The sequence below is a fragment of the Phocoena phocoena genome, chromosome 10 (genome assembly GCF_963924675.1).
Source record: "Phocoena phocoena chromosome 10, mPhoPho1.1, whole genome shotgun sequence".
In the NCBI taxonomy this organism is placed as follows: Eukaryota; Metazoa; Chordata; class Mammalia; order Artiodactyla; family Phocoenidae; genus Phocoena; species Phocoena phocoena.
In genome coordinates, this window is record NC_089228.1 from 16,014,560 (window position 1) to 16,028,014 (window position 13,455).

Below are 13,455 nucleotides of genomic sequence, written 5' to 3' on the forward strand. Positions count from 1 at the left end.
TGCATACCCTTCTTTTTTGTTAATACTTGTTCAAAAATCAGGTAGTCGTGTGCTTCAGTTGATGTTAAGTCCCTCCCCAACCCCACAGCAAACTCATAAGGTGAATTTTGAGTGTTGAAATTTTGAATCCTGAAAACCAGTTAGTATTTCTGTCACCCTTGTTAATGATGAGTTTGGAAATGGTCAAAGGATACAATTCTGATCAATGAAAAATGAGGGATGTCTGCTGAGAGATGTGTGAACAATTTTTATTTACTTTTTAAAAAGAATGTAAGATAGTTACGACTCATCATTCTCCCTCTCCCTTCTGGATTGTGGATGCTATTTTGTGAGGATGTTATGCTTGGAGGTGCTGCAACCACATTGATGCTATGAATGTAAAGCCTGTGAGTAAAGACAGCTCACTAAGTATGGCTGAGAGAAAAGATGGGAAGAAAAACAACGCTTAAGCATTGCTCTCACCTTTAAGCTACTGGATTTTCCAACTTCTACTGTGCAGAAGTGCAGAGATTTTGTTTCTTGTAGCCTAAAGCATCATATAAGAAACACCGTGAATATTTCTTTGTAACAAACTAAATTTTGAATTACTTGGGGACAGACACTCTAGCCTACTAATCTTTGTACCCATAACTAGTGTCTAGTACAACGCCAAGCATAGGTTGAGTTCTCAAACACTGCTAGTTGAATGAATGCATGAATGAACAACTTTCGAAATAGTGTTACAAAGAAAGAACAATCATGCTAACACTGCCACTTTTTCACCGATTTCTGACAAATAGCTATCAGAATTTTCATTGTAGAAGACTTTAAAGGGGTAGAAAGTCTGAAAATATTTGTTCCATAGGATTAACAACTTGAAATTTTTCAAGTGTGTAGTAATTGAGGTTTATTGAATTCATATAGAAGTAGCTGAACGTCTTTGTGTTTAAGACAGGGTATCATTCATTTAAACCAGCGATTTCTGTCATGCTCTCCTTTCAGAATGTCTATTAATATGGGTCATCTGGTAGAAAAAGGGCATCACTTTGTTCTCTGGATTCTCTCTCAAGTATGGGAAAGCTCCTAATATGAGAATGACATCTAGCACAGAGACTCAAATAACATGTGAGTACACAGATGGATAAAAAGAAGCCCACAAATGATTGATAAGTAAATGGAGTTATTTGGAAGTTTCATCCTAAAGTTGAAAGGAGAATTTAAAATAAAAAGGAATTCAGGTTTCCACATGGTGAAGGGTGCTAAGCTCGAGGTGACCCCCGCACTCTCTTCTCTTCCTGTGTCACTGAGTGGGGGCTGACTTTTCTCAGTTAAACTTGTCTTATTCCTTTCAGCTGTCAAAGCCATTTTGTCATCATTCTTGAATAGATCATAATTTCATTTAAAATATATACAAACAGAAAGTGTGTCTACTTAGAAGAAAAATGTTTAGTTTGTTACATTTTTTTTTAAGTGAAGGAAAATTGCCTCCCAGAAAAATATATCTTATATATTATATCCCTAACTTTGGGCTAATATTTCATCTATAATTTATATATTTTCATCCAAGCTTATCTTCTTCAGCATTTTTTAAAATTGGGATAAGTGCAGTGAATTACATGTCTGTTTTTGATTAACATTGTTTCAGGTGTACAAATAATAATTTGATCTCTGTGTACACTACAAAGTAGTCAGCACAGTAAGTCTAATTATTATCCATCACCATACAGTTGATCCCTTCAGCCATTTACCCACCCCTTACCCACTTCTCTCATAAACACCAATCTGTTCTCTGTATCTATAAATTTTGTTCTGTTTGTTCATTTGTTTTGTTTTTTAAATTCCACATATAAGTGAAATTATATGGCAATTGTCTGATTTAGTTCACTTAGCATAGTGCCCTTAAGAGCCATCCATGTTGTCACAAATGGCATGATTGCATTCTTTTCTTTTTTATGGCTGAGTAGCATTTCATTGTATATGGGTATATATCAAATCTTTATCCATTCATCCATCGATTGACACTCAAGATATGTTGTTTCCATATCCTAGTTATTGTAAATAATGCTGCAATAACATAAAGGTGCATATATCTTTTGTAATTAGTGTTTTTTTCTTCAGATGAATACCCAGAAGCAGAATAGATGGATCATACGGTAATTCTATTTTTAATTTTTTGAGGCCTGTCCATACTGTTTTACATAATGGATGTGCCAGTGTACATTCACACCTTTTCTCCACATTGTCTCCAACGCTTATTTCTTGTCTTTTTGATAACAGTCATATTAACAGTTGGGAGGTGATATCTCATTGTGGTTTTGATTTGCATTTCTTTGAAAATTACTGATGTTGAATGTAGTTTCATGTGCCCATTGACCAACTGTATTTCTTCTGTGGAAAAATGTCTGTTTAGTTCCTGTGCCCATTTTATAATCAGCTTATTTGGATTTTTTGCTATTGAGTTTAAATATTTTGAGTACTAACACCTTATTTGGTACATGGTATGCAAATATTTTTTCCCATTCAGTAGGTTACACTTTTGTTGATGAAGCTTTTTAGTTTGATGTAGTCCCACTTGTTTATTTTTGCTTTTGTTGCCTTTGCTTTTGAGGTCACATACATGAATTCCACACCAAAAGTGATGTCAAGGGGCGTGGTGGTTGAGAGTCCGCCTGCCGATGCAGGGGACACGGGTTCGTGCCCCGGTCCGGGAAGATCCCACATGCTGCGGAGTGGCTGGGCCCGTGAGCCATGGCCACTGGGCTTGCGCGTCTGGAGCCTGTGCTCCACAGCGGGTGAGAGGCCCGCATACCGCGAAACAAAAAAAAAGAAAACTGATGTCAAGGAGCCTACCACCTAGGTTTTCCTCTAGAACTCTTATGGTTTCAGGTCTTACATTTAAGCTTTTAATCCATTTTGAGTTCAGTGTTGCTTATGGTGTAAGATAGTGGTCTAGTCTCATTTTTTTGCATGCATCTGTCCAGTTTTCTCAACACCATTTATTATAGAGACTATTTTCCACATTGTATATTCTTGGATGCTTTGTTGTAAACTAATTGACCATATATGTGTGGGTGTAATTATGGGCTCTCTATTCAGTTCCATTAATCTGTGTGTCTGTTTTTATGCCAATACCATACTGTTTTGATTAGTATAGCTTTATAATATAGTTTGAAATCAGGGCCATGATACCTCCTGCTTTGTTCTTCTTTCTCAAAGTTGCCGTGACTATTCGGGATCTTTTGTGGTTCCAAACAAATTTTAGGATTATTTGTTCTAGTTCTGTAAAAATGCCATTTTTTAGATAGGGATTGCATTGAGTTTGTAGATTGTTTCCTGTAGTATGAGCATCTTAACAATATTAATTCTTGCAATCCATAAGCATGGAATGTCTTTCCATTACTTTGTGTCATCTTCAGTTTCTTTCATCATTGTCTTAGTTTTCATTGTACAGGTCTTTCACCTTCTTGGTTAAACTTATTCCTAGCTATTGCATTCTTTTTCATGCAATTGTAAATAAGATTGTTTCCTTAATTTCCCTTTCTGATAGTTAGTTGTTAGGGTATAAACATGCAATAGACGTTTGTATATTGATTTTGTACCCTGAAGCTTTACTGAATGGATTTATTATTTTTTACAGTTTCCTAGCAGACTCTTTAGGGTTTTCTATATTTAAGATCTTGTTATCCACAAATAGTGCCAGTTTTACTTTTCCTTTCCAATTTGGATGCATTTTACTTCTTTTTCCTGCCTAACTGCTCTGGTTAGGGCTCCCAATACTCCCAATACCACATCTTCTTAATTCAATCATCTGTTGATGGGCACATGGGTTGCTTCCATGTCTAGGCAGTTGTAAATAGTGCTGCTGTGAACATCGGGGTGCATGTACCTTTTTGAATCAGTGTTTTCATGTTTTCCAGATATATAGCCAGGAGTATAATTGCTGGATCATATGGTAGTTCTATTTTTACTTTTTAAGGAACCTCCATAGTGTTTTCCATAGTAGCTGCACCAATTTACATTCCCACCAACAGCGTATGAGGGATCCCTTTTCTCCACATCCTCACCAACATTTGTTATTTGTGTTCTTTTTGCTAACAGCTATTTTGACAGTTGTGAGGTGATACTTCATTGTGGTTTTGATTAGCATTTCTCTAATAATTATCAGTGTTTAGCATCTTTTCATGTGCTTGTTAGCCACCTGTATGTCTTCTTGAAAAAAATGTCTATTCAAGTCTTTTTTATTGAATTGTGGGGGTTTTTGGTATTGAGTTATATGAGCTGTTTGTATATTTTGGATATTAACCCCTTGTCGGTCACATTAGTTGCAAATATTTTCTACTGTCCTGTAGGTTGTCTTTCTGCTTTGCTAACTGTTTCCTTTGCTGTGCAAAAAGCTTTTAAGGTTAATTAGGTCCCATTTGTTTATTTTTGCTTTTATATATTTTGCCTTGGGAACCTAATCCAAGAAAATATTGTTACAATTTATGTCAGAGTGTTTCACCTATGTTGTCTTCTAGGGGTTTTATGGTTTCATGTCTGACATTTAGGTAATTAAACCATTTTGAGTTTATTTTTGTATCTGGTTTGAGGGAATGTTCTAATTTCATCGCTTTACATGTGTCTGTCAATTTTTCCCAGCACCATTTGTTGAAGAGAGTGTTTCTTCTCCATTGTATATTCTTGCCTACTTTGTCATAGATTGATTGCCTGTAGGTGTAAGGGTTTACTTTTGGGCTCTCTATTCTGTTCCATTGATGATGTTTGTCTGTTTTGTTTTCTTCCCCCCTCCCCAAATACCACACTGTTTTGATTTCCATAGCTCTTTCCTTGTATTTATCCCTTTATCATTATAAGATGCCATGCTTTGTCTTCTGTTATAAAGGTTTTGTTTTAAAGACTGTTTTATCTGATAAGAGTATTGCTACCTATTCTTCCTTGTCACTTCTGTTTGCACAAAATACCTTTTTCTGTCCCCTCACTTTCAGTCTGTGTGTCTTCCACCCTGAAGTGAGTCTCTTGTAGACAGCATATTGAAGGGTCTTTTTTTTTTTTATCCAAACAGCTACCCTATGTTTTTTGATCAGAGCATTTAATCCACTGACATTTAAAATTGTTGATAGATGTGTACTTACTGCCATTTTATTCCTTGTTTTTTCCAGTTGTTTTTGTAGTTCTTCTTTGTTCATTTCTTCTTTTTGTTTTTCCCTTTGTGGTCTGATGATTTTCCTTTGTAGTATGCTTGCGTTCCTTTCTTTTTGGTTTTTGTGCATCTATTGTAGGTTTTTGTGTTGTAATTACTGTGGGGTTCATATATTTTGGCCCATAATTATATCTACTTGATTTAAACTGGTATTCATTTAAGTTCACACACCTTCTAAATGATCCCCATTTTTTACTCCCCTACCCCGCATTTTGTGTTTTTCACATCATATTTTACACCTTCATGCTTATCCCTTTACTGTTGTAGTTACTGCTGCTTTTACCTTTTACTTTATTTTGTTTTGTTTTTTAATATGCATATGAGCTTATTTAAGTGATCTTCAATCCTCATTATATATTTGCCTTTCCAGTTGGAATTTTTCCCTTTCCTATATATTCTTCCTTTGTTTTCATTTAGAGAAGACCCTCAACATTCCTTTTAGGATAGGTTTAGGATTGCTTCTTGTACCTGGATATCTGTTTACAGGTTTAGTTTTGGGAAGTTTTCAGTCATAATTCTTCATACACAATTTTGATCCCCTTCTCTCTTTCTCTCCTTCTGGAACCCCTGTTACACATAGGTTGGTACATTTTCTATTATCCCCCAGATCTAGTATGTTTCTTTAGGTTTGTTTCCTTTTTCATTTTTCTTTCTGCCTGCTATTCTGATCAAGTGACTTCCATTATTCTATCCTCCAGATCACTTATGTGTTCTGTGTTGTTTAGTTGGCTACTCATTGCTTTTAGATGACCTTTTATGTCAGAAATTGAATTATCTATTTTTGATTGGGCCATCTTCATAGTTTCTAGTTCGTTGTTAAAATGATCTGTGTTTATATCAATGTTCTTTCTTAATTCAGTTAGCATTCTTATTATCACTTTTTTTTTTAAATTCAGGGTCTGGTAGACTAATTATCTCTTTCATTATTTTTTTCAGGTTTACCTCTTGTTCTTTCAATTGGGAGCAGTTCCTCTGCCTTTTCATTTCATCTGACTTTCTCTGTCTCTATGAAGTTAGGTGAAACAGTTATCTATTTTGGTCTTGAAGAGGTGTTTTATATTTTATTGGGAGCATCCCAGGGTAGACTGCATGTGCCCAATATCTTTGGTACAAGGGTTGGATCTGATGTGGATGCCAGCCACACCTTTCCACAGGGTGTGCTGGCCACTATCACCTTGACAGGGGTGTGGTCTGTGTTGGAGCAGATAAAGCCTGCTCAGGGTGTGAGGCAGGACCTCCTCTCTGCTCCATGGCTATCTCCACCCTGTTAGAGGCAGGGTCTGATCCCCATTTGCTGGAGCAGAAGCCCTGAGGGTCGGGCTTGAGCAGGCTCTGTTCCCTTTACGTGTGTGTTTTTCCTTCTCCCCGCACCAGGGCCTTTGCAGGGGAGTGCTGAAGGAAGTGAGGCTCCCTGCTCCCAGCGTTCTGATGTACTGCCTGTGTAGGCATCTGTGGCTCCACTCAGATGCAGAACAATGTTGTGTCTTTTCCCCTGTTGTGGTCATCCGAGATTTAGTGCAGGGTTGTGGCGTGGAGTGGGCAGGGTTGGAGTGTTTGCTGGGCTGAGTGTGGGGGTTGTGGCCTGTTGGTCATGGGGGCTCAAGCGACTGTGCTGCCACTAGGGGTCTGGGCTGCCTCTGTGGTGCTGTTTGCATATGTGCCAGCAATTGCTGCTGCCTCCCCACCCGGACCACACCCCAGGCCCCCCTTGTTGCCTATGTGTTGCTACATCAAGTCTTTTCCTAGGACCTGGCTGCCCTAGATCCCACACCAAGCCCTGATGTGGAGTGAGTGGAGCCAGCGTGTTCACCCAGTTTGCCCCAGTGTGGAGAGGCAGCAGCCGGTAGTGCAGAACTCTCTCCATCCTGTTTGTTGACAAGCCAGCACCTGCATGCTCCTGGCAAGTGGAGTCTAGGATTCTCCAGCCCCTCTTTCTGTTCCAGTGGTTCTCCCGGTATCCAAAGGGGCTTGTCTCCTCTGTGTAGGACCCCAGGATTGGGATGCCCAGTCTGTGGCTCAACCCACTCACTCCCCAGGGTGAGTCTCTGCTCATGTGTTCTTTCTTTTTCCTTTTAGACACCTCCCAGGGGCACAGGTCCAGACCTGATGCTTTTTTTCCCATCCTACCCAGTTATGTGGCTATCTTTCTTGAAGCCTTGGTTGTACAGGAATTCTGCCAGTTTCCAGTTAGTTTTCCATGAGAATTGTTCCACATCTAGATGTATTTTTGATGTGCTAGTTGGGGGAGGTGAGCTCCACATCCTCTTACTCCACCATCTTGATCCCCCTCTCACCAAAGTCTTTACTCTTGACCTTAACAAATTTAGTGAAACGCTATCCTAGGACTTAATTCACCCCACTTCATTGCCAATCACATTTTATCTTGTTGGAGTCCTGCATATTACTGTATTTACTCATGTATGAACTTTCATCCTCAGAGGTTGGGATATATATTATGAACTCAAGTATCAGTCTGAGAGGAACATGGTTTAAGAAAACCATAATAGATGGAAGCAAAAAAAAAAGTAGTGGCAGATGTTACCTCCATCCAGGGCTGGTACAGTGACTCTTAAAATCCTGCCATATGGTGAGACTCCTTCCACCCTCTTTGTTCAATTTTCCTTCCTTCCTTCCCCATATACTCAGCTGCTACAGTAGTCTCTAGCCTTATATCTCTGTTACTTACCGTTTCAAAACTATTCCTTTCTCAGTAGTGTCTTATTTAATAAAATAGCATGATATAGAACTCAAGGCAACTCTGGCATAATTGGGCATTCTCAGGTAACCTGTTTTTTCCGTGAGGCTAATTTCAGGATGTTCTACTATCAAGCAACTACAAGATTAATTAGGCAAACAGTTACCAACCTATACCCACCTCTGAAAGCACTGAAGTATAATCTGGATTTTATGGAAGGTGATATTAGAAGACTAGGAGGAAGTTAACCTGAACTAGTAATACCAGAATTCCTTGTCTTCCCCAATCAACTGCCCTCTCAATATTCCTCCTCCAGTGACATCATCACCTTCTCTTCTTTCTCCCCCACAATCACTCTCTGCCCAGTCACTCTACACAGCTCCACTCATCAAAGTCCCTTTGCATTGCTCAAATGTCTGCCCCAGTAGCACAAACCCAAACCATCTTACTGTTCCTCATATTTCTGCCCCTCCCCAGAGGCCTTCATTCATCTCAACATAGAATTTTAATGATCAGATCCAATATCATATTTCACTTTATAATAGCAAGAGGGAATCCATTCTTTTAAGACTGCTTCTGATTTATGATGTGAATTTCAAGCAATCAATGATGATTTTTGCATCTATAAGCTAAGAATGTAAATTCTGGTAATTTCCAGTGGCTCAACAGATATCACCAGTTCAAGGTTTTGTGTTCCCAAGGCTGGAGTTGCCCCTGGAGGGAAATAGAGTATGCAAAATGACAGCTGATGATCCAGATTAACACTGCAGATGTTCATGACTCTTCATGGGACATTTTTCAAAAATTAAATGCCTTTTGTTTCCTGTATTTATATGCAAACAGATTTCACAACACTCAGATTCTGGCTTCTCTTTAAAAACTGGGAAAACACTGGTACACATTCCACACATCAGTACTCACCAGGGTTTGAGGAGGAGCTGCTGTCTTTCTCGTGGGTATGTGACTTCCCATCCTCACTCCTCCTTACTGTTTTTCGCCTGGTCCTCTTCACTTGCTTTTCTTGCCAGGCTAGCTCCTATAGCCATTTACGTTTACAACCCTGGCTTAGAAGTAGAGGTTTATATCAGATTATCAAAAACATTAGAGAACTACTTACCATTAGATTATAAAGACTCCAGCAAGGGGTATTTGTGAGAGAACTCTGTATATGTACACAGAAACAGAGACATGTGCCCATGAAAATGTAAGCCAAATGATACATGATATAAAAATATGTTAATATACTCTGAAGCAATGGTACATTTTCCACCTTAAGTTGAATGATATTTTTACTTTAACTAAAAGCATTATGTGAAGTAATAAAAGACTAATAAATTAAAAAATTTGTTTGGGGAGAACGTTAATGAACTCCATAAAATGTAAAATAATACAAAGGACTCTGAATATTTTAGAAGTTTTATTTAACAGAAGATCCACTTATTTTTCCTCAAGTTCAAAATAGTTCTGCTAATTAACATTTTTAATCAGAAAGGATTATTTAGAGGGTTACAATAAAAAGGTTAAATAATTAGGCCTACAGATCTCTGTTACTGCACTTCATGGATGTTCTCATTATAAAATATAATAGTTTAAAAAACGAATTAATTGCATGCTTCCCCTTCAAGAGATAGACTTGTGTAGTTACTATAGCAACTACATACAATCCCAACTATTAACTTTCTTATTATAGGAAAATAAATCAACAATGACTTAGGTTACTTATGATAACATATGGCTTTGGAAGATACCTATTTATTTACCCAATATTATTACGAAAACTGCTTTACTATAAAAAAATCAAAGGCAAATACTTTCTTAAAAATGAGTATGCAAGAAGTGAAGAAAGTGCTAGCAAAATCAGCCAGATTGCCCTCACGCATGGCTCCACCATGTGTCTAGACTAATTACGTGTACAATGTAACCCACTCTGGCCAGTCATGCCTGCTGTAATTGTGCATGTTATGTTCCTAAAGCGTACCACTAACCTTTGCAATTACCTTTAAAATTAAAACAGCAGTTAACTTTCTTTCAGTTCAACAAAAGGTTTATGCCCTGGATTTTTCAGAACTGGATTAGCATACTAAAACATAAATCAATGAGGACTTTTTCCAAGAAAAGCTGTCCAGTGAAATGTTATTTATCATTTGGGATTTATCTAAACAATTGCTTGATCTGCATTACAACCAGTAACAGGTTTGACTCTTGTGGCTTTTTGTTTTGCTTCTTTAATTTTTGTCTCAGGTTTTGTTTTACAACTAAGCAAACAGTATTAAGGGTAGTTATAAGGCAGGAGCAAAAAACACAAGCCTAGGTGGCAATAACAACATTCTCATCTCTTCAAATCAGTTTCATTCAGTTCTAATGGCTTCTGATTACACAGGCTGAGATCTCAGTATCCCACATAGGCTTGTCTTGGTTTTGAAAGAGAATTGTATGATTGAAAAATACTTTCCATTTTGTATTCCAACCTTATTCACTTCATTATCCAGAATGTGTTGCAGTCTTTTCATAAGAAAAAACAAACAAAAAACTCGGTCCAAATACTGCTTCTAATACCCTCATCTCCTTTTTCCCTTCAATCGGGGAATCAAAAAAGAAATAAAATTATTTGGCTTTTTGTTTGTTTGTTTGTAGCCAAAGGACTGAAATAAAAATGAAGCTGCGTGATATCTGCTAGCCAAAAGGGTTGGTTTTATATTTCACATTGAAAATGGGTCTCATGCTTTACATTTAAAAAGAACATGTTACATTTTTATCTCAGTCCTCTTGTTCCACTCACTGAACGACAGCATGAAAAATTTGGCTCAATGTGTCAAAAAATTTACTTTTATTTCAACCTAAAACTAGTAAAGTGTAAGACATAAAGGTAAAGCACCAGAATGCTTTGTAATTCTCTGAATTTTCACATCTGAAAAAGCCATGGCTATTTGTATTATTTTTTTAATATAGATGAGGTAAGGTACTGAAGGAAATCAGAATGTGTCACCCCAAAATATGCTACTTTGGAACACTGATTATTTTGAATTAAAAGCACTTTTGAAACAGCAGGTTCAGGAAGTTCACTCTGACCCTCATTTTTCTTCCTAAAATCAGGAAATAATATTCCCATATATTATCTGGGAAAGGCACCCTCCCTGTACCAGGAGAAAAGAAGACATTCTTACTAGCCCAGAGATAGCACCGGAGGAATCTGCAGACAAACATTACTCCATTAGTTTCCTCCCATATTTTTGCCCAAAGGTTGCCACCCTTGGAGGCCTAAAACTTTTTTCCTTTGTCTTGTCATTTCTTTACAAATTTATTGTTCTTTGTTGAAGATGCTATATAAACTGCAATTTTAAGCACCATTTTGAGTTAATCTGGGTTTCAGTTTCTCCCATGGGATGTGTGCTGCAGGGGTTAATGGCTTTTTTGTTTGTTTTTTGTTAATTTCTCTTTCTGTTACAGGGATCTCAGAATGGTAGAGGGAAAATTACTTTTTCTCCTGTACAGTATAAAAATAGTTCTATTAGATCCCATTTTAGCCAACTTGTTAGATAGTCCCATTCACTCTGATGCATCTGGATTCCCTTTAAATAGAAACAACACTGTTAGAAATTGAAGAGGCTGACCTAATTGACTCCTATAATGACTGAAGGAAATGACTAATTCAGAACATATTGCAGTTTTTCCATTCATCTCCATTGACTTTGTAGCACCTCAATTTATGCCCTGCCCCAGCCCCACCCAGTCTCTTATTTATCCGTCATCTTTTCTCTCACTGAACCCTCAAAGGAAGAAATTCAAAATAATCCTTAGCAACTAATCTGGACACATTTCAACAATGGCTTCTGCCACATTAAATATAGTCTACACCCAAGAAAGTCAACCATAACCACATCTAATTTGCAGATTAGGTAGGAGTGGACAAGCATTGTGTTCACATCTCCATACTGGATTTTCACTTTATTGAATGTGTCCTCACAAGATCAGTCAAGCATTGTTTAGCTGGACCTTTGCCTCATATACAAGCCTGATCCACTCAGGGCAGCTTCTAATGAACAGTAATACTAAAAACAATAGCAACACTTTGCCTCCTTTTTCACAGTGTTCAAACCACTTCTTTAAATATAGTCAGTGTCTCCCTGTTTTCCAATAGATACTGAATGCTTACAAATGTGTAATTACTTTCGTAGGCAGCAAATATTACTCAGTGCACGATTGCTGAAGTGGCATACCTCCTGACATGTTTTACCAAGGGCTGGCATAAGCCGTGAGTAGTAGAGAATCTGATCATGCCTGTTTAACAAGGTAACCTTATGTTAAATTTTAGCATATAATTTTCCAGGTGGTAATATTCTTTCTCTGAATGGTTGGTTGACTTGCTGTAGGTATAACTATTTTGAGACAAAGCTCACCCATGATCTAACAGATTTTCCCTGCCAAAGACTAAATTCCCACCCTTCACTTGAAGCTTATGGTTTTTCAAAGGGGGCAAATATCTACATTTGTTTAGATTAGTCTATTCTATTTCCATCCCCTTACTTTCAGTCTGTATGTGTCTCTAGGTCTGAAGTGGGTCTCTTGTAGACAGCAAATATATGGGTCTTGTTTTTGTATCCGTTCAGCCAATCTGTGTCTTTTGGTGGGAGCATTTAGTCCATTTACATTTAAGGTAATTATCGGTATGTATGTTCCTATTCCCATTTTCTTAATTGTTTTGGGTTCGTTATTTAGGTCTTTTCCTTCTCTTGTGTTTCTTGCCTAGAGAAGTTCCTTTAGCAGTTGTTGTAGAGCTGGTTTGGTGGTGCTGAACTCTCTCAGCTTTTGCTTGTCTGTAAAGGTTTTAATTTCTCCATCAAATCTGAATGAGATCCTTGCTGGGTAGAGTAATCTTGGTTGCAGGTTTTCTCCTTCATGACTTTAAATATGTCCTGCCAGTCCCTTTCAGATCAGCTGTTAACCTTATGGGGATTCCCTTGTGTGTTATTTGTTGTTTTTCCCTTGCTGCTTTTAATATGTTTTCTTTGTATTTAATTTTTGACAGTTTGATTAGTATGTGTCTTGGCATGTTTCTCCCTGGATTTATCCTATATGGGACTCTCTGTGCTTCCTGTACTTGATTAACTATTTCCTTTCCCATATTAGGGATGTTTTCAACTATAATCTCTTCAAATATTTTCTCAGTCCCTTTCTTTTTCTCTTCTTCTTCTGGAACCCCTATAATTCGAATGTTTGTGTGTTTAATGTTGTCCCAGAGGTCTCTGAGACTGTCCTCAGTTCTTTTCATTCTTTTTTCTTTATTCTGCTCTGCAGTAGTTATTTCCACTATTTTATCTTCCAGGTTACTTACCGTTCTTCTATCTCAGTTATTCTGCGATTGATACCATCTAGAGTATTTTTCATTTCATTTATTGTGTTGTTCATCGTTGTTTGTGTCATCTTTAGTTCTTCTAGGTCCTTGTTAAATGTTTCTTGCATTTTGTCTATTCTATTTCCAAGATTTTGGATCATCTTTACTATCATTATTCTGAATTCTTTTTCAGGTAGACTGCCGCTTTCCTCTTCATTTGTTAGGTCTGGTGGGTTTTTATCTTGCTCC